General features: G+C 35.6%; 1 protein-coding gene across 4 annotated transcripts in view; it reads left to right on the forward strand.

Annotated features, from left to right (window-relative positions):
- The window catches only part of FSTL5 (follistatin like 5), a 542,536-nt gene that overhangs the window by 381,669 nt on the left and 135,519 nt on the right, over positions 1-25,348 (forward strand). The gene's annotated exons all lie outside the window — the stretch shown is intronic.

The following is a 25,348-nucleotide window of genomic DNA, read 5'->3' on the forward strand; positions in this document are numbered from 1 at the left end:
TCTGTAGCTCTATTCATAAAATACAACAACTTTGAGTAAATAAATATATATGAGAATGGGGTGAACACAGTATACCAGTATAATCATCAAATTTCAAGTTAACATAATTTTATGTGTTCTCTAATTATTCTCCAAATTATTGTATGGGAAGATATCCTGAGTTTCAATCTTTAAAACAAATTTATTGGTCTATCATTGGACACATATCTAACAGAGAAAAATTTAAATATCAAAATAAAGGTAATTGTCTCTGGACTCAGAATTAAAAGACATTTAGGCTTTCAAAAATTGGCATACATATTGTCCTATTCCTATAAGAAAAAGAAAAAAATTAAGCAAATTTAGTGCAGTAAATTTAGAGTACAGGTTCATACTTCAATCTGCCAGGCAAGGGTAATTCAAAATATGAGATTGGTGATTACTATTATTCTTTAGTAATTGCTTCAAATGTATTTTCTTAATTGGTAATAGTTATCTTATCTCTTATGAGGAAGCATTTATTTCCCTATTGTCTTTGTTGGATATAAAATAACACATAACCAGTGTTAAAAAGTTTTACTTTTGGACATCCAGCCCTATAATCTTTCTCATCACTTACAAATTTCTCTTACAAACTTAATTGCCTAAGAGCTTATGTGAATTTAATTAAAGAGAAATAATAAGTTTGAAATGTATGAAAAAGTCTTTGGGAGTTTTATCATGCGAAATATCTCAAATACATTAAATTAAAACTTTCTGAGGAGAAGGTGCCAAATAATCTGCATTACTCTGCTCTTAATTAGAAGTTCTAGTTAATGAACAAAAGTGGAAGCCTTCTTTAATAGAAATAGACAGATATCTGTCACTGAATTGAAATATCATATCATGCCAAAAATCAATCATTCTGAGTAAGAAATAAAATACCATGATTTTATTACTTTCTTTTATTAAAAGATATATATATATATATGTCACAAAAAAAGGAACAGACTGGTAAAAGCTGAACCTGAAACTAACTTATGGTAAAATAGTATCAAAAATTACATACAGCCCTGGCTGGTGTAGCTCAGTGGATTGAGCGCAGGCCTGCGAACCAGAGGATCGCAGTTCGATTCCCAGTCAGGGCACATGCCTGGGTTGCAGGCCAGTTCCCAGCAGGGGACACATGATACATTTAATACATTGATGTTTCTCTCCCTCTCTCCTTCCCTTCCCCTCTAAAGATAAATAAATAAAATCTTTTAAAAAAATTACATACAAAATAGTTTTGTTGATAAAATAACCCTTCACTGTAAAATTCTGACAGACTTATTTAACCAATATAAAAAGTGTAGATAATCTTGGCCAACAATAATAATTTTATTTTATAAAGAATCCAATAAATATTAAGAATTTAAAATACATAATCATCCACTGGTCATTAATTTAATCTGTTACTATATAAATGTTAAAATAAAAGTTGAAATTATCAAATAATTAGAATTTATACGTTTAAAATAATAACAACTAAAAACTAATAAAAAACAAAGCCAAAATTTACCTATAGTCAAATTTTTGTCATTTTTATTACTACACTTGAGATTAAGATGACAAATGGCATTCACTGATATCAATCTGTAGTCAGATCCACTACACATAAAATTAAAAGCGGGACAAAAGTTTAGAAAAATCTTACAGTCAAAAATTAGTGCCACATATAACCCAAGTCTAACTGGGTATGTGCGTGTGTTTAAGTATAATTTTAGCTCTCCCTCCCTGGGGAGGACATCAGAAAACTCTAGAAAGAAAACTAGGAACAGAACTAAGAATATCTGTCTCAAAAGTTTATTTATAAATTTAAAAATGTTTGTGTAGATCTAAATAATATGTCCCATGTTAGAGAATTACATTTGTTATTTAGATGTATTTATACTTGACACTATGTTGAAACTTTATTAGTTTGTCCTAATATCTGTGAATATTGACATAGTTTTTTCTTTTCTGTTTCTGTGTTTTTATTTATGCTTCTTGGCTTATTGCACCTTCTCAAAACTCCTGTACAATGTTGAATGAAAGTAATGGTAATAGAAATTTGCCTCCTCTTACAGATTTCAAAAGGAAGCTCTCAGGGTTTGATTCTTAAGTATGATGTTTATAGAGTTTGCACTATTTTATATAAAATGTGTTTTTCCCCAAAAAAGTTATTGAAATGATCTTATAAATTTTTCCTTCTAATCTTTCACTGCAGTTAGTTGATTTTTATACTATACACCAACCCTGGTTTCCTGGATAAAGCAAATTCAGTCATATTTATTGTCATGGCCAAGGTACAATTTATCAGATTAAGGTAGTAATCATCTATTCCTAGTATACAGAGAAATTTGTTTCATGAAAGTTGAAAATGTTCAAATGCTCTTCATTGATTAAGTCAATTGTAATATTCCATAAACACAGTAAATTATATCATTTAGTTTTAATTCATTAAATAATCTTTTATTTTTGAAACAATCCTACTTGGTCATATCTTATCATTTATGTATTATCATTTATAGCTATTGTTTCTTTTAGTTGCTGATACAGTCCAACCTTGGCTCTCAACCATCCTGGTTCCTGAGCAGTTTGGTTCTCAACCAAGTTGGTTGTAAAAAAAATATCTTGGTTGTCTAACAAAACTTTGGGTCTTGATCTTTAGAGAGCCCTTTCATGCTGATACCTGGGTAATCAATTGTGTGTCTCTCAGGAGACCAAAAGAAATTCAGTTTTTGAACAAGTCACTTCTTGAACAATTTTCTGGAACAAATTAAGTTCATGAACCAAGGTTCCACTGTATTTTGTTAATGACATTTATGACTATGATTATGAGAGGCTGTAATTTGTTTTTTATTTAATTATTTTTCAATTACAGTATTCTGGTTTTTACTCCCATCCCAACCCACCCCCCATGCCCCCCACCTCCCTCCCATTTCCACCCCCCTTAGTTGTTGTCCATGTGTCCTTTATACTAGTTCCTGTAAATTCTTCCCCTTTTTCCCCTGACATTCCCTTCCCTCTCCCCTCTGGTCCCTGTCAGCCTATTCTCTATTTCAGTGTCTTTGTTTTTATTTTGCTTGCTTTGTTTTGTTGTTTAGCTTCCTGTTAAAAGTGAGATCATATGGTATTTGTCTTTCACCACCTGGCTTATTTCACTCAGCATGATGCTTTCTGAAGGTTGTGGGTTATTGTTAAGCTGATATAATTTGTATTCTAGTAAAGTTTTTAAATTAAATTTATTGGGGTGACATTGGCTAATAAGATTATATAGGATTCAAGTATACATTTTTATGATACATCATATATATAATGCATTGTATGCCCACCACACAACTCAAACCTTCTTCTATCACTGTATATTTGGCCCCTTTTCACCCTCCTTCCCTTTGTAATGGCAGTATCATTTTCTGTGACTTGAGTTTTACTTTTATATCTCACATATGAATGAAATCATGGGGGCTTAGCTTTTGCTGATTGACTTATTTTGTGTAGCATTCTACTGGCAAGGAGAGACCTTTGTCATGTTTTGATAATCAGGTTTTCCCAGTCTAACAAACTATGTTGAGATGTGGCTCTCCTCCTCTACTTTAGGGAAGAATTTGTGTAAGATTGGAATTCATTCATTTTTTAATGTGCCTAAGAATTACTAGTGAGAGCATCCAAACTCTTATTTAATTTAGGGGGAGGCAAGATTTTCATAATAAATACAATTTAGTTGAGAAATATAAGGCTAATCAATTTTTCTACTTCATCTTATGTTGATTAGGTTAATTTGAGTGTTTTAAGACATTTGTCTGTTATTTTTAATTGCTATGTTGAAATTTATTGGGATGGTGCTTTGTTGCTGACAGTGGAGCTTTGGACCACCCACCCGGCACACCAACCAGACTCTGCTTGTGTCCCCAGCAGTGACCTTGTGGGCTGACCACCTGCTCCTCCTTCTCACTGGCGGAGTGTCCAGTGTGCTGGGCAGCTTTTTCACAGATTTTTTCCTTAGGGATTGCCTTTTTAAATTTTTTACATTGTGATTTTTATTATTTTTAATTTAAACCTGATAACCTGCATAAGCTGTCTTCTCCCACTTGGAGGAACAAGACCCCGGTACTGCATTCCTTCTCGGGGGATGTAGGTTAGTGAGATGGGAGCGGTAGCTGACGACATCTCTACAGCCACCAGGACTCAAGAGTTCAGCCTGGCCTGGGCCTAGTTCCTGGGAATTGGCCTCCCCCAGCTCACCTGGACCCTTCAGCCTCCAGCAACTGACCGAGCCACTTCCCCAGGCCCCAGGGCCTGGCCCTCCAGATGTCCCCAGGGCCCTGGCATCTGGACATTTCCCACTGGAGACTAGCCCTCACCTGGGAGCTATCTGTCATAGCCCATAGCCCTCTTCCAAGCCCAAACTCCCTCTCCCCAAACCCTCAGGCAGGGAGAGAATGTTTGTATGGATTTTTTAAAAGAGAGAGCTCAAAAGGAACCAGGGACATATGGGGAGGAACTGAATTTCCTGGCATCAGGATGAGAGCTAGAGGGACAGCCTTCTCCCAGACAGAAGTGACAACAGAAGCCATTGTTTTGGGGTTTTTTTTGATGAGCCCTCCCTCCACAGAGCTGGCATTCTGGCACCTTACCTGAGTCTTCATAGACCTGGCTATCACTGTTTGCCCTGTCCTGGCATTCCTGGAGATCCCACCCCACCCAACTTCGGGGCTCACTCAAGCTGTTTTTCTATAGGTATGGCCTATCTTAGCTCATACTTCAGACTTTCCTAATTTCTCAAACAAACAGCCTCTGGACTCAAGGTGCCCCATTCCTCTTTCTAACTGGCCCCAGGCCTGACACTAGCAGCAGCCAGCCTTGGGTCACAACTTGACCTTGCTGGGGCACCTCTAAGCCCAGCACAATTAGCAGCCATCTACATATGACTTTGTAGCTCATGCCAGCTGGCTTTGGACAGAACATTGGCAGCAGTTGACATTGTCCTGAACCTCCTGGGAGACCCCAGAGCCAACACACCCTGTAGACACCCTCAGACTACATTGAAACACCACCCCACCACTTCCACAAGAAATCCATTAAAAGGACAAACTGATCAGGGACCTGAAACCCTCTGAAGTAAGTCCTGCTCTGAGGGGTGGACCGGGCAAAGCTGATACTCTACATTAGTCAATGGTAGCAGCCAGTCAGCTTGGGAATAAATCACTCCCAATGATGTGAAAATAGCAATCAAGGCTCAACTACAACAGAATGGGATACACAGCCCACACGGGGAAGGGGGTGCACCTAGAGTATCGGATTGGGTCAATAGGAAGAGTGTGCCACTGGACCCTACAGAATGCCTGCTACATAGGGCCACTCTGCCAAGCCCAGGAGGCGTAGCAGTTCCATGTAATACATAGAAACAAACACCGGTAGGCAGCCAAAACAAGGCAACAAACAAACAAAGAACATTTCTCAAAGGGAAGAATGGAAGAAAACTCCAGAAAAGGAGCTAGACAAAATGGAGACGAGCAATCTACTAGATGCAGAGTTTATAACACTGATTATAAGGATGGTCAGTGAACTTGGTAAAAACTCCAGCAAAGAGAAAGGGAACAAAAACAAAGATAGAAGGCATAAAAAAGTACCAGTCAGAAAAGAGGAATATGGCCCTTTTGCCATGTAAGGACATGAGAGAAGACAGCCATCTGTGAACCAGGAAGCAGGTTCTCACCAGATGCCGAGTCTACTGGTGCCTTGGTCTCGATCTTGTCAGACTCCAGAACTAGGTGAAATAGTTGTATGAGTTACATTATGTGAGTTATACAATAGTTATATAAGGTCTAATGATTCATGTGGGATGTACACATGAAACATAATATTGTGTGTCTACTGTAATTGAAAATAGAAAATGGTTAAAAATTTAAAGTTTTAAATAATATTATAGATAACATGACTCTACTATTACTTTAATTGTTTTAGAATCTGTCATAATACTATCTATTTCAATCCTGGCATAATATGGTTTATCAATTTTATTATTTTTCAAATAACCAAATTTCATTTTGTTATTTTTCTGTTTTTATTTTATTTTATTGGTTCCTGCTCTTGTTTTTATTATCTTCCCTTCATTCTAACATAGATTTAATTTCTTTATTTATTCTACCTTATCTTACCTATAAAGCTAATTTTGAAATCTTATATTTTAATTACCATTTGGTTTGAAATATTTTCTAACTTGTGACTTGTTTTTGGCCCTATAGGTTAATTTAGAAATAGATTTTATGAGTATATATAAATGTATAATATTAATATAATGTAATATATCCATTTATACACAAAGCAAGAATTTCCATCTGCTAAATTTGACATTTACAGAATGTCTGAGAAAATAAAGCAAGATAGTACAACAAAATACCTGATCAATGCTGGAAATATCAAAATACTTAAAATGAAGCAGTCCTTATTTAAATCAACACATTGTTTTAACTAGGGATTGAATATGGCTACAAGCAGCAGAAAAGGGAAAACAACAATAATAACAAAAAAGCAGTGTCTCAAAAAAGAATATGTCTGCCTCTCATAATACAAATAGGAGCGGGCTTCACGAACCAGGCTCCGTCAGCCTCATCCTGTGCCTTGCTTTGTTTTGTATACAATCAGCAACTTTCATTTTCCACCATCAAGGATTGCTCACAAAGTCAAAGGAGTGATATTCCTATGGCCCAAGTATCTGTGTGGAATACGTTTCATAATAGTTATTACAACATGCACATATACCCTACAGAATCCTGGATTCCCAGATTTATTCTTATAACAGCTCTTCTATCATTAAATTCCATTTAAAAATATATTATTGTATCAATATGAACTATATTGATATAAAAGTTTTTAGCTGCATTTAATAGAATACAGTGAGTATAGATATATAATTTTATTTCTAAAAGGTTGTTCATGAATGAAAGTTATACATATGTGTGTGTATGCGTGTGCATACACACTGAAATGTGGGCAGTGTAGGCAGTGTAGCTGGAAATGGTGGTTGGGCCAAGTTAGTTTTTGTTCAGGAAAATCAAAATCTATTTTTAGACAAAGAAGTTGTTGTAGCTTTTCAGGGTCTAGAGATAAAGGGGGACATTTTAGAAAGAATGGCAAATGAAAAAATATGAGGTAATATAGTTTAAAAAACTAAACCTTTTACCCTTTGAAATGAGGGAGAGTTTTTGTTGTTTTACTGAGAAAGGCAGAAAGTCAGGTATGAGTAGGACTCAAATGTTAATTTTTGTCAAAGATCATTTGGGGAAGAATTGAGTTGTAAGGTACTTTGTCGCCTCCCGAGATTGTGCTAACCTGCTGAGCCGGAGGAAGGAACCTGTATTTTTAAACAAGTACTTACTGGGATTCTGATGCAAGTGAAGTGCAGGTTACATTTTTTAGAACCAGGAGTATATTTTAAATAAGAAGGAGAGAAACTGTAAGAGCTTGTACGTTTTCTCTGTAGAGTAGATAAAAAAGTAATGTGCCTATCATGATAGTGTCTCGAGTGATACTTAAGACTTTGGAAAATTAGAAAAACTTTTGTGTTTCATATTTTCTTTTCTTGTGGGATGAAATATTGCCATTTGCAACAACATGGATGGATATCAAAAATGTCATCCTAAAAGAAATGTCAGACAGAAAAATGTCAAGGACCATATGATTTCATTCACATGTGGGATACAAAACTGAAAGCGACAAATGAACAAACAGGAAAAACAAACAAAACTTATACACACAGACAACAGTTCAGAAGGGATCAAATACATGGTGACAGAAGATGAGAATTTGGGTGGCCGGCTCGCACCACAATGCACAGGTGGTATGTCATAGAATTGTACGCTTGAAACCTATATAATTTTATTAGCCAGTGTCACCCCAATGAGTTTAATGAAAAAGAATGAATAGAGAGATGAAAAAAAGTTGCCTGACCACTGTGTCAGGAAATTCATAGGATGGATATAAGCTTGGGTCGAATTTGTGGCAGCAGGAGACAGGGCTGGTCCCATTTCTCCAGCAGAAGGCTGCCATGTAAAGTCAGCCACAGCAGCAGAAAACAACATAGTTTAGCCTAAGGGTGTTTTCAGTCCCCCGTCATGAACAAGTGACTTTTAAATATCAGATGGCCTATCTTAAAGACATATAAGACAAAGTAAGATGATTTATATCTTTTTAACTTAAACTTGTTTATATAAGCCCTCCATGTATACTTTGACCTACGAACTATGTAAGTTGTAAATAGTAACGAATATGTAGAGGTCTCAACATGGACTTCACAAATTCAACCTTGGGGTTTATCCCCTAAGGATTAGGAGAAAAAATTGAAAGGAGTACTTAAAGGAAATAGTAAGAACACAAAGTCATATTTACAGTATTTATAAAATAAATATAAAAGGCAAAACAAAACTTTGGTAATGTAGCCTTTCATTCTTAATCATGATTTAAGGATTGAACTAAGCACCATGAGACTATAGGGAACTGGATGATGCCGTTTGCAGACCATGGCTTTCCCTTTGGGAAGCTCTTCTCTGTGCTTAACTAGATATGAGATTTTGACCGAGTCTTGGAGCCTCTTCTTCACTGTAAAATGAAGATGATAAACTTTTACACGTGTGATTAGGTTAGTAAAGTCTCTAGTATTGTTCTTTCCACACTTTCTAATACTAGAGTAATAAAGTCTGAGGATGCACTTAGGGAAAAAAGAGAAATAGTTGCTCTTTTGAAAATAAGATTACCAGGAGAAATAAGAAAATTTAATTGCTGAGTAGCAGCTAGAATCCAAACAATTTTAAAAGGCGTGGCATAATAAAATAATGTTGACAGAAGAAAAGCTTATCACATTACATTTTTAATTATATTGCCATGATAGCCTACTAAAAAGTTTGTATACATGCAATTATGGAAAATGTTGGTGGTACCAGAAATATAGTGACAGTGTAAATATAGAACCACTGGAAGAAATGGGGAATATGCATACCATTTGGTTATAATGTTTATTTGATCTAATGTGGATAATTTCATTCCATTGTCACTTAGTTGAACATTTCTCACTGAACTACAGGGAGTGATATGCTTACAATGAAACAATTAATAATTTTTATGTGATAATAAAGGGATTTTATAACTCTTGAAATATTTTTAAAGTGGCAAAATATCAGAATCTTTTTATTCTATAGTTACAACATTTATTAAGTGCATCATTTTTGTTGCTGTTATGTAGTCTTCGTATATAAGTATGGAGGAAGGGAATACATAAATTCCTGATTATTCGAGAGGCTTTTATTTTTTGTTTATTTTACTTTATAACTTCATCTTTGTTGATTGATAGTTTCTGTCATCTGAATGACTTACTATCTTTAATTGAGGTCCCCAAAATAATAGTAATGGAAACCTGATTGTAGTCCTACATTTAAATTAAGAGTCTCCTTTTCTTTAATATGTTTGAGATTGTCAGCCATCAAATGATGAACAGGTATTGATAAATTTTTAATGATTGTGAATACTTAGTCCCTGAGAACAAAATTGATTTAAATATAGCACATTGCATAATGGATGGAATCTAGGACTGATTTGCTATCAGAGCACAGGTAGAAGATTTATTAATGAGAATAGATAGTCGGAACATAATTATAAATGACAACGATAGTGATTACTTGCAATTTACCAAGGACTTCATGCACATGTACCATGCAACATAAGCATTTTTATTCTTAGGAATCAATGAAGCCAGTTAACTTGTTAAACATATACAGCAAATGCAGAATGGAATTCCAATTCTCTCCAAGACTCCGATTTCAAAGTTCTTGCTTTTGCCACTGTGCTTACACCTTATACTTGGGATTTAATGAATGCGTATCTAGTGATGGGCAGTGTACTGGGAGATGCTGACCTAAACCTATTTTCTGTAATGAAGTTAAGTTTTATTAAACTCATTTTAAAGAAGGGGAAACTGAGATTCAGGAAGCTCAGTCCACTTTCTCAAACTCACATAACTGTTAAACATGAGATAATTTAGTTTATAGTGGACCAAGACTGAGACATATACTTTATTAGAATTCACTCAGAATAATTAAGCTTTCATAGTCTCGCTTATTTTATTAATCTGATTTTTTAAAATTCTGAGATCAACTAATTACTAAACAAGTGTGTCAATATATGTGAAAAAAGATTTAGCCTCTCTAATACTAAAACCACACTGTGACTCCAGTGTTAGAATGTTCAAATAAATTGCAAAAAAAATTACTTTAAGAAACAATAATCCATTATAAGACCATATAATTTTTAATGTAAACCCTCAGATATTTTCTTTTTTAAAAACATAAAGAGAATTTAGGAATGTTATATGTGTTATATTTATTGCTGTAAAAATTAAGAAGTACAGTAAACATAAAATGATTACTCAATGAAACAGTATTGAGCTGAATCAGAAGTTTCTGTTTTGCATGCTTTATTATGTTTCAATCAAAGTCTTTGCAGAAAATAAATACTTTAAACACGACCTTCAGACTTAATAGTATTTTCTACACTTCATACAATTCTACTCTTAGTTTATACAACAAGTATGTTCCCAAAAAGTCACATGTGAAACAAAACTTATAATTTATAATTTAAAAGATGCCGAAGAAATATGCTAGTTTAAGGAAAGCTCAGATGAATACTTTTGAAGTATAAATAAAACTGTTGGTATATGGATTTACGTATATGTTTTCTTCAAGCGGCTAACATGTGAAGAAGTTACCAGGGGTCTTGTCTCCTTGGCCCCTGCTTTCTTACTCCCTGTTCTCTCCCGTCCCCTCCTCCTGCCACTTCTGTTCACACCGTCAGCATCACTGTCTGCTGAGCGACTGTGTGATTAGGTCTTCGTGTTAGACACTGCATTAATAAATTAGAGCATATTAGTCCTAGTTTCCAAAAAATTCTGTGATTATATTTTGGGTCAAAAAGATATAGTTCCTCCTGGGTTGGTTAAAATATTTATTACTACCTTATTTAGCTCCAAGCTTGTTTGAATTTTAGTAGTTAAGGTATAATTATTAGAGTATTTAAAACTGTGATAAGAAAACAATGACAGTCAATCTTCATGTTACAACTGTAGTGTTGCACACATACTTGTAAGTATGTTTTACAGATTAAATTGTTCCACCTGTAGCATGGTTGTTACCACTAACATTCCCATTTTATAGATGAGACTTCTGAGATGGGAAGAGTTATATGACTTGCCTTCATCACATAATTCTTGTTTTTATTATAGGTCCTACTTCAGTACCTTGCCCTACATCTCCCAATCCCTAACCACTGTACTAACTGGGTTCTCAGTTCACAAGCAGGAATTCCCTCTGATGTGCTATCGACTTTGTATGCCCTCATTGAAGCAAAGCTCTAAAAAGGTACTGTGTCTTCTAGACGTCTAATCCCTAAGTGAACTACACTCTTCCCCCATCTCATCTGCTGGTGCTTCACTGGTGCTAAGAAATGGAAGATCACTTTCATTTCCACTTCCTCCAGGACCAAGAAATCCAGCCATCCACATGCCAAGCCAAGAATTCCCAAGGGATCTCCTTTCTCACCCATTGTCCCACCCACAGCTGGGTAGCTGGAGCTCCTCATTACCACAATTTTCATTTGTGCCCACTTTTTCAGCTGCATCCCCAAACCACCCCCACATTGTCTATCAAACCAGGCCTATGGCAAGTTCACTCACAATGTCACTTCTGTTCTTGCTCCTTTTACTGTATCTGTTGAGCTTCCAACATCAGGCACCTGGCTGTGGCTGAGAACCTTCTAAAAACAGCCTGAGTCAATCAATCAAGGATGGCTCAGGTTCTGGACTCTGCCACTTACCAGCAGGTTCAGCTCTCTGAGCCTGTTTTCTCATCTGTAAATTGGAGATCATTTGTTCCCCACCAGCGTACATGAGGACGTGGGCAGGTGATACGTACCAGTACCCAGAATTGCCGGCCATACAGTGCCTTCCACTTCTGTTCAAACCTGTCTTTCCTGTAGCAGGTTTGAATGCCTGCATCTCACCCCATCAGTCATCCCACCTCATTCACCCTGGGGACATCTAGGAGAACATATGTACCTCCTAGTGTTTAAGTGCCATATCTACTACTCTGGCTACTCACAACTTACTCTGGGCACAGAACCCCCATGAGTCCTGGACACGCCCCCTCTATTCCCTCAGAGTCCTCTACAGGCTCTGGTCTCCCAATTCGGTCTGCGATATTTCTCCTGCTGCTTCACCACTGGCTAGAATCCCACCACCCTGGCATCACACCTTCTCCAGTCCAGAGCATTGGTCTTAGTCCGCAGCTTGAACACCACCCATCACCTACTCCGAGTCCTCACCTGGGGCACCATTATCTCCTTTGATGCCCCAGTTGAGGGGATTTATCTACATTTTCCTTGTAGGACAAACACATGGTCCTTAGCTAGAAGATTAGTCTTAACAGCTATTGTATATTCCATGCCTGGCAGAGAGTTAAGAAAGCACACATATCTGAATTTTCTTGATAGAGTATTAACATTTAAATTACAAACAAAATAAGACATTAACACAATGAATGAGATAATGGACTGATATGGGAAGTTACAGTTGCATCTTGTCATCTCTTGATTTCCCATGCCCTGGTCGTGGGCGTGTTAGTCAGATCTGTGTCAGTTTACACCTTCATGGAGTAAGTATGCTGCTGCATTACCTGACAAGTAATTCTGTATCTTTTTTTATAACCTTCCATTTTAATTATGCTGCCTAGTTTGTCTTCTGAAGAAGAGGGGCTACAAAAAATACAATGTGGATATTGTCTGGTTTTCATTACATTGGCATCCGAAATGACCAGACAGAAATTATGGCACATAACTATTTCACAGAAAACTTCACCCACAACCCAATATAATTGAAATAAATGGCAAAGGAGATTATTTAATATTTCCTAATTCCATATGCATGTGTGAACAAGCTGCTTCATTATTTCAAGAAAGAAATTTGTGACAGAACTTTCCATTCCAACTCCTTGTTATTTGATTTCTAATTTAGGTTTCCACAGGAGACGCAAAGTGTTGTCCCTACTGAAAAGGTCCTCCTCACTCCCTTGTTTAAAACAGTCTTGCACTAGATTTTGGGAACCTGAATTGTATTTATTGACCCCAGTCATGTCTCAAATTTAAAGCAAAATTGGGCTATCACAGGAACAGAATCAGTTTTCTTCTGAGGCTAGCGTTGCATGTGGAGAAAGAAAAAGAGTTATGACTGATTTCCGATGTTATACATGATGTACACCTCTAAGTCATCTTTATCACTGCTGCAAGATCAGAGCACTTTCAAGTGCTAGAAATACAGTCTAAAATCGGGGAAGCCCACATTCAATATTTTTAAAACCTCATGTTGCTATCCACGTTTTATTAGCAAGAAAAGTATTGATAAACCAGAACACTTTTTAATTGGTTCACTATTTAGTGGGCTCAAACTTATCTATTGAAATTTAAAAAGTCTGACACCCACACACCCACACACACATATATCACCTTGAACACCACCCATACAGATACAGGTGCTCTGGAAAATGATTAAAATGACTATTTCAAAATATAAAATGCAAGGTTTGAGTTAATGTGAAAGAGAGCACCAGGAAACAATTTTCCATCAGTCTCTTATACTTTTGCATAGTTTGTGAGCAGAGGCAGCTTTTGTTCTGGATTATATTTGTGAGAAAATTTGTGGATACAACGGCTGAAAATAGAAAGAGTGTCTCCCAGTAAAATCGAGTTCAGGTGTGTTTGCTATCTGCAGCTTTCACCCGGGCTCCCCTGCATGACTCCCATGAGGCTTAGGGGACACGGGGAACTGACAAAGGAGCTCGTGCTGCCTCCTGTACCGTGAGTCATAAAGACTTTGTCTCTCATCCAGGAATCTCATGTCTTCTGACAGCCTCTGCAAAACTTACTTACTAGCTAGCCTGCAAGTACCAAGATATATCAAGTAATCCACAGTTCTTGATAGAGGCACTGAATTTAATTCAGCAAATTAACCACTTGATATATGAAGGTTGAATTTAATTTTGATAACTATGTTTAAAATTTTTTTTCTGTCTAATCAATGAAATAAATAATTTAAGTGTGTAAGTGGATTTGTAGGTTTTAAAACGAGAGTGCTGCAGTATAACATTATATGTCAAATAAAAACTTCCAGAGAATATTTTTTCATATTTCAACAAATGCCTGTACTGTTTTCAATCCACAGTTGTGAGTCATTGTACCACATGTTTTTTCACCTATAAATGTTAACCTAAGGTGTGAAGTATATTTAAAGAGTCTGTACTACTACTGCTTATCAAGGCATTATAATGCATCCACTCCAGAGACCTATTATATTATGATTTCGAAATCATAGTCGTGACTCTTTATCACTTTATATGAATTTAGAAATGAGTAGAAATTTTCCAAAGTATAAAATACAACCTATTTCCAGTTACTCTTTTCTTTCCTATTTATCTCTGAATAGGAAGCTATTATCTGAATAATAAAGGTATCTGAGCCTGGGTAGCCCAAAGAAAAAAAATCCTTGGCAAGACAATCCTTCCAGGGAGAAGCAAGAATATCCAGTTTCACTTAAAAAAGAACTTCAAAACATCTCAAGTTTACCAACTACATGAAAAGTATGTGGTTGTTGATGTTGAGATGACTATTAGAAGTAATTATAAAAGTTTGGTCTTTATGACTTCAACAAATTTACTCCCATTTGGAAATCTGCAGTGCATGCACAATTAGATGTTCCAACATACAAAATATTAAGTTTTTATCATTAAGGAAATTACATCTCACATTCTATTGTAATTCACAAAGTGCTCTCCAAAACATCACTTTATTTTCTCCTTATATCTAATTGTGAGGTAAAGCAAATGTTTTTATTCCCATCTTGTACATATTTGGAAACTGCAGCTTAAAAAGAAGATACAACTTTCTCAAGTGTTTTGAAACCTATTGTTGCCAAAGTGGGGTTTCAGATGCAAGTCTCTTTTTAAAAACTTGATGACCTAAATAAATAGTTGGATATGCAGTGTTGTAAATTTAACAAAAGCAACAACAAGGCTTCTCTAAGAAGCACAGGTGTGATAGGGAAAGTAATATGCAATGTAGATATATAATATCATCCAACATAGCTGAAGGAAATAAAAAGAATAAATAGAAAGAAAAATAAACATTTAAAGATAATAAATAATAAGCATCTTATGAATACTGGAAATATTTATTATTCTACATATGCATGTGTTGAATTTGCTAGTTGAAAATTATTTAGGATTAGTAGCAGAATAAAAATAACCTGGCTTTACTCAATGCCAACGGTATATTTTCCTTTGTAATTAGTTAAGAGGAAATCATCTCTTCCCATAGGGCGTCTGAAAAGACACCTATGCACCCATTGTCTGGGATTCCCAGTGGCTGGCAAAAAAGGAGTACCTTCTTTTTTCATCATCTTCTGAAAAATAAATTACACTAGAGAAGGTTTTTAACGATCTTCATTTTTACAATTCTTACTTGCTTTATCTCAGAATCAGCATAGATGTAAAATAGAGTCATTGTTTTGGGACATAATACATATTTTAGCTATGATGCATGCAATTAGTAGAACGATACTCCCAATTCTCTTCTGACATAAACGACGGCTGAGCCAATGAAGGTGCATCATCTAGTTGTGTACAGAAGGCAAATTTGTAAAATTTTTCATATGAACTAACTCTCTTGGCTAATCATCAAGTTACAGAGTCTTTCCCCAAGTTTTCAGAATGGTTCAGCACAGAGGGCTTTTGAGTGTTGTGCATCTGTTCATCTTTTTATTGCCTAATTGACAGAACCATCAGACATATTATATAGCCTTATAGCAACCTGTGGGTCAGTATACACTGAGTGAGGCAGTCAGCATGTCTACATTCATCAAACCATTATCTTTTTGTTGAGAAAAATCTTTCACATGATTTTAAAACAGTTTATTTAACCCTTGCAACATCTCCTTAATAAGGAAATCAAATCACTGACTGAATAACCATACATTGAACTCTTATTTTTCAATCAAGTATATGATTTGGTGGACTCAACATTCACAGATTTTATATTTAAACATTTGACTCTTCCAAGTCACCCTAAACATTTACAGTATACAATATTCTGTATTAGGGTTGTAGTGCAATTCAGATTTACAATCTTGAGTTGCTGGCAGGAGGAAAATTGTTCTCTAGCTATTGAGAAAACCATGTGACCAGCTTATATAAGAATCTCAGTGTGGTTTCTTTAGTTCTCAATTCAGTTTGCCTATGCAGTAACTTCAGTGAAGTATTATGAACATTATTTCTTAAGAAAACAAAACAAAGCAAAATAATTGTTTTATCCACTCATCTACTGATGGACACTTGGGCTGCTTCCATATCTTGGCGATTGTAAGTAATGCTACAATGAACATAGGGGTGCTTACGTTCTTTCAAATTAGTGGGCTCGGTTACTTTAGAAATATTCTCAGAAATGTGATTGCTGTGTCAAAAGGCAGATCCATTTCTAATTTTTGAGATATCTCTGTACTGCTTCCCACAGTGGCTGCGCCAGTCTGCATTCCCACCAACAGTGCACTAGTGTTCTACCGTTCTCCTTTCTCCATATCCTCACCAGCGTTTGTTGTTTGTTGATTCATTGATGATGGCCATTCTAACAGGTGTGAGATGATATCTCATTGTGGTTTTAATTTGCATCACTCTGATGGCTAGTGACATTGAGCATCTTTTCATATGTCTATTGACCATCTGTATGTCCTCTTTGGAGGAGTGTCTCTTCAGGTCTTTTGCCCATTTTTTTCCGTGGGGTTGTTTGCTTTTTGGTGTTGAGTTTTGTAAGTTCTTTATTAATTTTGGATATTGGCTCCTGAGTGATGTACTTGCCTTCCTCAGGGTCCCAGAGCTCTTCTAACTCCAGACTGATCATTCCTGGAAGTAACAAGGGGCAGATTTTTGCACAATAATATTTGCTGAATTAATCCATACATTTAAAAATATCTATCAATGGATATTAAACTCAACTAAACATTAAATTCAACCCCAAAAGATAATGAAAAGATAACTGTCAAAATTACACTGAAAGTAAGAAACAAATGTTATTGGAAAAAATGATCAGAAATGAGTATTATTTAAATTCAAATGCCAAGGGATTATTAGTTTTAGCATCTCATTATATCATAGCATCAGAATGATTATTTTCTTTTAAACTTATATTTGTTATATATACATGCTCATGCAATTAATTGATCGATTGATTGACAGATTGATTTTTGCAAAAATGATTGAGTGATTCAGATTCTCTTAGTCAGGCAAAGTGTACTTTATGCTGGAGAATCGACATTGAAACTTTACTTCTCTGACTTTTATTAACCTCTGTGATAGAACATTCACTCCTCTAAATTACACACAATTTTTTCAGGTGTTTGATATCTCTACTCTGATTATTCCTGTTGTCAAAAATCAGGGAAACTTCCTGTTTTTTAAAAGATGATGATGTATTTTTTTCTCTGACAACCTGACATTTCTCCTTATCTTTTGTCTTCAGCAGTGTGAATACATTTCTAGAATGATTTTTAATTTGTTACTTTGGAAAAGTCTTCACTATACATTTGCAAATATTTTTCTCTCCATTCTTTCATTTTTGTTCCTTCTAGGGTTCTAACTGCATTAAAATGTTTTAAATGACTGATTTGGGCCTACATATCTTGGATTCTGCTTTTTCCCCCACTAATTTCAACTTTGTATTTCCATTTAAGTAATATCTATTGGCCTATATTCTAGGCCACTGAGTCCATCCTTGCATGTACCAAGCCTACTGATGCTAAAGGCTTTCCTCCTCTCTGTTGCTATGGATGTGTTTAAATTTATTTCTAGCATGTCCTTTGACACTTTCTTATTGTTTCTGTCTCTTTGCTGAAATTACCCATCTACTCATGAATGTCTTCAAGTTTTTTCACTGGAGCCTGGGACATATTAATTATAGTTATTTTAAATCTCCTGTATGCCTTTCCTACCAACAGATTTATATTCAGGATTAGTTCTATTGATTGTTTTGTCTCTCAACAGCAGATTGTTATCCCTTTCTATTTTGTATGTCACGTAATTTTTAGTTGAAGTCTACACTTTCTATGTAGGATAGTAGAGCATGCGGTAAACAGTGTTTAAGCCTGAAAAGAGGCACGCCTCTTTTTCTGCTAAGCCTTTATTGAGGGCTTGGGCTGTTTCAATTTTGTTAGTTGATTACCTTCAATGTACCATCAACTTCAAATTCCTCTAGCGACACCTTGTGGTTAGAGTTGCAGGTAGATTCTTGTATGTGCTCGGTGCACCCTCAACTGTAGGCTTTCCCTATGAGTCTGTTCCTCAGAGTGTCTGTCTCCCCGCTCTCTTGTCTTCCACTACTGGCAGTGGGCTGTGCTGGTTTCCTGGTGCTTGTTAGCCAGGATGATGAGGAGCAAGGGAGCACCCCACCTTTTCCTCATTCGGCCTCGGCCTCAGGCAATTCATGTATCTCAGTTTTTAGAGCGGAGCTTTCTCAGTGATCCTGCCTTCCCCCAGTGGTAAAGGACCTGTGATTTTGTGGAACTGGGAGGGTTTCTTGCCTTCTTTTCCCAAACCGCATGAGTTTTCATCCACACAGAGTAACAGAATTGGCTGCCTTTCGTAAGCTGTGTAAGAGGTTATTTCACCGGGGAGAAGGGTCCAGGTAAGAATTGGTTTTTGTTTTGACTTCAGCAGCAGCTGTGACACAACAAGGGAACTGCATTGTGGGGGAAGCTTCCTCTGATCTCTCCTCTCCCAGGCTTTCTCATGAGCAAACGTTGAAATGAGGTCCCTGGAGAAGAGGCTCCCGCGACTCCATATGCTCACACCTGTACACGTTCAGCTTTTACCAATTTGCTATAAAGTTCATTGATTTCACTTTATATGTGTTTGTATGGCAGCCTAGTTTGTTTACAGTGCACCAATATTATTGAGTGCTTGTCTGTGCTACTGGCCTGTGTCTTTTGGAGGCCTCTCCACCTGTCCTCGGATTTTACATCATTCAGTTGCCCTTTGAAGCCAGCATTCTGATGGGTTCAAGCTCAGTGTGATTTTGCAGGTTGCCCACCTGTTGTTTAGGTAACTGTGACACTCTTTTCTATCAATCTATCCTAAAATAGGGACAGAATTCTGTAATACACATTAATTCACTGCTTATATAAGTTATCAGGTTTTGAGGTAACTTTGGGTATTATGTAATTAATACTTTTGATGAAACCATGCCCTGGATGGTGTGGCTCAGTGGATTGAGTGCTGGCCTGTGAACCCAAGTTTCGCTGTTTTGATTTCTGGTGAGGGCACATTCCTGGGTTGCAGGCTGGGTCCCCAGTGAGGAGTGTGTGAAAGGTAATCACACATTGATGTTTCTCTCCTTCTCTTTCTCCCTCCCTTCCTCTCTCTCTGAAAATAAATCTTAAAAAATTTTTTTTGGTGAAACCAAAATAAGGATTCTCTTTTTAAAATGCTAAAATATAATTCAAAATCTAAATGGTATTTTTTTCATTAAATTTTTTAAAAGTGGAATTCTAGTATTTAGAGAAATAACAAAGTGACTTGGGACTTTCTACATGTACTCAAAAGCTATGTACTTTGACAAACATGATTTAAAGGCTAGTATGATTTTAATTAGTTTTTATATTTTGGTATTATAAACCCCAAGGGTGTATGTAAGTACAATTTAGAGTAAGTGAATGCACTAATAACTGTAGACTCAGTAACTTTTAACACCATAGCATTGACCAAAATAAACTGAAGCTTCTTGTAGGCTCCTCTTTATTATACCTTCCTTCTTCTTTAGACATAATCCTACCATGCTTTATATATTTACTAATTTTTGTTGTTTTTTGTTTTTATCATAAATTTATGTAATGTACATATACCTAAAACCTATAGCTTATTTTTCCTGTTTTTTAAACTTTATATAAATTGAGTCATATGATATATATATACACACACACATATACACATGTATGTATAAATAAGTATACTTGGCATTGTGTTTGCGGATTCATTCTTGCTGATGTCAGTATACAAAGGATGGGCTTTCAGAAGGTGGACTCTAGAGCCAGATGGCCCAGTTTGGAGTGTTGGATCATTAACTAAATAACCTTTATACATAAGTTAATCAACCTCTCTCATTTCTGCTTCTTTGTTTGTAAAACATGGTATTTTCAAAATACAAAGAATTAATGTAGTCAGGGGTGATTCAAGGTGATATGGATCTTAAAATTTTTAAAGCACCTATATTTTGAAGGTGCTTTATTTAAGAAATAGTCACGCATTATAAATAACGATTAGATTAAAAATTGGATATTTGTTACAATAAGAAATCACAGAAAGTTGTAAATATATTTGTAAATATTACACAGATATAAGACCATGTGTGTGTGTGTGTGTGTGTGTGTGTACACAGATACACATTGCAAGGCTGCTTTCAGATGTTAAGGAGCTTTGCAATTGTATCCGCTTCCTGGCAAATCTAGTTCTGTGCATGTGTAAAATACTTTGAATACCAGTCTGTTATTTTAATGATTGATTAGATATCAAGTAAATAGGCTAGTGAGAAACTTCCACAGGTTTTGGAAAATCACATAAACATGAGAAAATAGTACTTATGTCAATTTCAACACACAGATGTTTGCTTAAATTACTTTTATTGCTATTTTATGAAAATATGTTTTTACACATAAAAAAACTAAGAAAAAAGCTTCACAGTGATATTACAAATGAAGAGCGTAGTAGCATGTTTAAAATTAGAAAGGAAATTAATGTCAGTGAATAACGAAACAATGTACACCACATGGAAAACCTCATTTAAAGTATAGTAATAAGGGTACCATAGAACTTAGAACTACAAGGAAGACCATAGTGCAAAATAGAAAAGAAAACATAAATTTAAAATTTACATTTCTACGGGATAGGACTTATCTTTCAAATTGGCACAAATGCTTGTGGTTAAACAGAGGCCTGAACTGGGCTGTGGTTTAGTATAATCATAGTTGAAGTTCACTGCCTTGTATGGGCTGATTGATCAGTGCTCATCGTGTATAGGTCATTAAATGTTTTCATTACTACTCTTATATAATTCATTACAATCAATAATAGCTATAACATTTTCAAAACTTTAGAAATGTGCTACAGATTTTTTCCTCACAGTTCCTCCTTGAACTGCCTTGAAAATAATATAAACAATCAACTCAACTAAATAAATGGTTTTAAGTTTTTCTATTGACTTCCCAGACATCAGTGCCTTGAGGCAATTTTTAATGGTGTAGGAGCTCATAAACATTTAATTGGGGAAAAAATATTTATGGAGTGTCTATTGGCGGCGAGATTATAAAGGTGTAATGGGAGTTCAGTATAAGTGTAAAGTTTTGTCCTGAATTCAAGAGGGTCTGCTGTAATGTAGCATAAACAACACAAATCTATCCTTATAGTTTTAAGGCTAAGAATTCCAAGATCAAGATGCCAGCACAGTAATGTTCAGGTGAGAGTCCTCTTCCTGGTATATAGTCCATGCCTTCTCCCTGTGTCTTCAGATAGTGAAAGGGAAAGGGATCTCTGTGGGGTCTCAATTTAACAAGCACTAATCTCATTTAGGAAGGCTCCATCCTCACGACCTAATCACCTTCCATAAGCTCCATTTCCTAATAGCATCAAATTGGGCATTAGGATTTCAACTAATGATTTGGGGGAGGAGACACAATCAATCAGCTCATAACAGGTGGTGACTTCAAGTTTAATATAAGCATACTTCGATTTTCTTATATATAAAATGGGATTAATAGTAGTGCATTTTGAAAAGGTTGTTTAAAAGGATAAGCTCTGATAATTTATTTAGATTATTTACCATAGTGCTTGGCATATTTAAATGCTCAATAAATATTTATTGGGTTTTATTTTAAGTAGTGAAAAGATCTTTGCTTTATTCAAAGTGCTGAGGGAATATTAGTCTTACTTATTCAGAAAAGCTGTCTGAAAAGGTGATTATAAAGTTGTATATTGAGAGAAATTGAGCTGGAAGATATTGCTTTCATTTAGAATAAAGAGAAAAACATTAATAAAGATACACAGATTAGACGAGGTCATGCACATGTGGGAATTTAGAGAATATTCTAAATAAAAAGGATTTCTTGTTGCAGAATAACACAGATAGCAGTGAAATACTTTAAATAAATAGTCCCAAGGTTATGTTCTAGGAGGATTTTCACATCGTTGGACGAAGAAATCTATATCATAATAAATAAGGAAAAACTGTGTTTCTAGGTAGCTATATAAAGGAACACATATTTATTTCAGATTTTATGAAGATTTAAAAAGGATTTCCTGAAAATCTACTTTAAAAGACCTCCTTCCAGTTTGGCATATGTGAATATGAACATAACTGCAATTATCAGATATACTTTGGGTTTGTACAATTATTTCCAACTATACTCATCCAGTGAAGGAATTCATCTCTGTTCTGACCATGGTTTGTTCTGCCTGTGAGGAGTCTTCCTTGTATGAACATGCCCTGTGTGCTTGTCTTCCTTATGCACATTGGATGTCTTGCTTTATATTTTAAGTAATCAGTAATTATTTAGGGCTCATAATGTGTCTTAAAATATTTTTAACTCTAATCTTTTGGAATTGATTTGTACAGGAGTTTCACTTTCCAACATTATACCCTAACACCTGTCCACTCTTTGCCTTAGTGTTAACCTGAGATGGCTCAGGCCTTTCTGTTTGGTTATTTCCATTCTCTAACCTAAGTGGGTGGCCCTATAAGCAGTTTTCATAACGGCAGCCTGTGGTAATGCGGGCAGTTTTGTCTCATATTTATACTACACAACTTCTTTGCTGGGAGTCAAGCTCCAAATCCTCTCCTATTGTGCAGGCCCTGAAGTTCTCCCTGTAACTCCAGGAAGGTTTCTGCCTGTTGATGTAGAAATGAGGTAGGATTAATCTTACATAAAATGATGTTGAGGAATTTTATTTTATTTGATAGTTATTAAGTAAATATTTATCTTCACTAAATAATAGGATGGTCACAGTGTATTTCTCCTTCCCTGTGGTGCCCTCTCTCCTCTTTCCTCTAACCCTTGGGCTCCCTTTTGTCCTGTCCACCTTCACTTTCCCTCCTTCCCTCTCCTCCTCTTCCTCTCCTTTTCCTTCTTGTGTTTTGTTCTCCTTCTGTTTCTCTTCCTCCTCTAATTCCATATTGTGTTCTTATTCTTCTTTCCTCCTCTCTCTCTCCTTTCTTTCTCTCCTCTGTCTCTCTCAACCAAGAGTACATTTTTGTTATTTTCATGCTCAGATTTAAAAGCCCCATAGTAATTTTCTTGATTGCAATCAATCTGTAGTGAAAATCAGTTAGAGGAAAGCTATTTTTAACAGAAATGTACTTGATATGAATATGTTTAAATTTGAAACACATAAGGTATACTTACATGAATATTGGTAAGTCACTGGGCACTATCATATTTTGAATATACAAACATAAAAAAATCACAAGTGGAGAGAACAAGTCTTCATGACCAAATGATAATGAAATAATTATAGTTTAAAAGGAAATGAATGCTCACTTCATAAACATATATATACTTATATATATAACATATATATATATATAAAATATATAAATATATATATTTAAAGGAAGTTTTAAATGATTAGATATAACTTTTACAAACATGAGAAAATGAGAAGGCAATGCTGTGGAATATTTATATTAAATCAATGAAAAGGGGCTTTCTAATTATAAAGTTGGTATAAGAATAAAAAAGATATTTCCAAAACAAAAATATCCCACACAAAGTTAAAAGAGAAGTACACTTAAAAATTTAGGAATCTACATGAAAAATAGTAAACTCAAAATTTAAAAGTTGGAAAGGGAAATAAACAGAGTTCTTAGAGGGTAAATATTAGTAGTTACCAAAATATATAAAAAATGCTTTCAATAATACTAATAAAAGATATTGAAAATTTTCTAATAACATCTTAAGAAGAGTGTTTGCAACAGCAGCCTCATAGTCATCTTTATTCTCTCTGCTACTGAGAAGAGGAAGAGATATAGTCAATAAATTAATATTTTAAAATTCTTTGTTATTAGATCCTAGGAGATTGATCCAGCTTTCTTCCTTTTCCACATGTACTTTCACTGCATTTCTAGCCTATTTGCTTCAGACCTTCTGGTGTGTTTGACCTATTTTGTCTTGGGCATTTTGTCTTGACTTTATTCCATGTTCCCTTTTTCGGTTTTTACTTCTAGTCCAGTTTCTGATTGAGAAGGAAGGCAGCATGGTATAGGAGGTTAGAGCGCAGGCTCTGGGGTAAGCGTATCTGCTACCTCATAGTGGTTTTTATTTGCATTTTCCTAATGGCTCATGACGCTGAACACCTTTTTATGTGCTTATATTGCCCATTGCAGATCTTTTTTGGAGAGACATCTATTCAAATCCTTTAGCCATTGTTTGAAGTGGATTATTCGTGGTTTTATTGTTCAATTGCATGGTTCATTATATATTCTGGATACAAGACAAATGATTTGCAGATATTTTTCCCATTCTGTATGGTGATTTTTTTTCATTTTCTTGATTGTGTTCTTTGTAGAACAAAGGTTTCTAATTTTGATGAAGTATAATTTATCTATTTTTCTTTAGTTTGCTATACATGGTCACTGAAATCTTTGCTTAATTGTCATAATGGTGAGTGAGAGGTTGGATAGAAATGTAATAAAATACGTTGAATCAGTGAGTCTTCCAGACTTTGCTGGGGTTCCCTGTTTCTGTTTATTGTCATGCACTGGATGCTCCTACAAGCACTGACAAGCCTGCCTTAGTCTTCACCAAGGGCACTCAGTGATGCGGGATTGGGGATTCTCTCTCTAATCTGAAAATATAAAGAAAATACATCTTTCCTAGTCATGCATACAGCGCTGCACATTTGTATGGTCCTCTAGACTCCCAGGAAAATATGCGTCTTTTCAAATCTCCCAATGGACATCTCATTCCTGTTTTTTCTTTTAATTTTGTTGTTGTTGTGCATCCTGTTATTCACGACTAGTAAGCACCTCCATGGCAAGAAGCTGTTATGTCAAACTGTTTTTTCCCCAATAAAGTCCTTGTGGGTAGATCTGTTTACAAAGATGAGACCTTGCAGGAGTTCCAAACTTCTTACCTGAGGTGTCTGCTAGAGTATTGAGTTGCAACGCTGGTGGGTTAAGGCTTCCAAGGCAGCTGTGGAGAAGTAATTGGCATACAGACATGAGGCTTTGCATGTATTGTGAA

The sequence above is a fragment of the Artibeus jamaicensis genome, unplaced genomic scaffold (genome assembly GCF_021234435.1).
Source record: "Artibeus jamaicensis isolate MK-2021 breed Jamaican fruit bat unplaced genomic scaffold, CSHL_Jam_final scaffold_537, whole genome shotgun sequence".
Taxonomy (NCBI): Eukaryota; Metazoa; Chordata; class Mammalia; order Chiroptera; family Phyllostomidae; genus Artibeus; species Artibeus jamaicensis.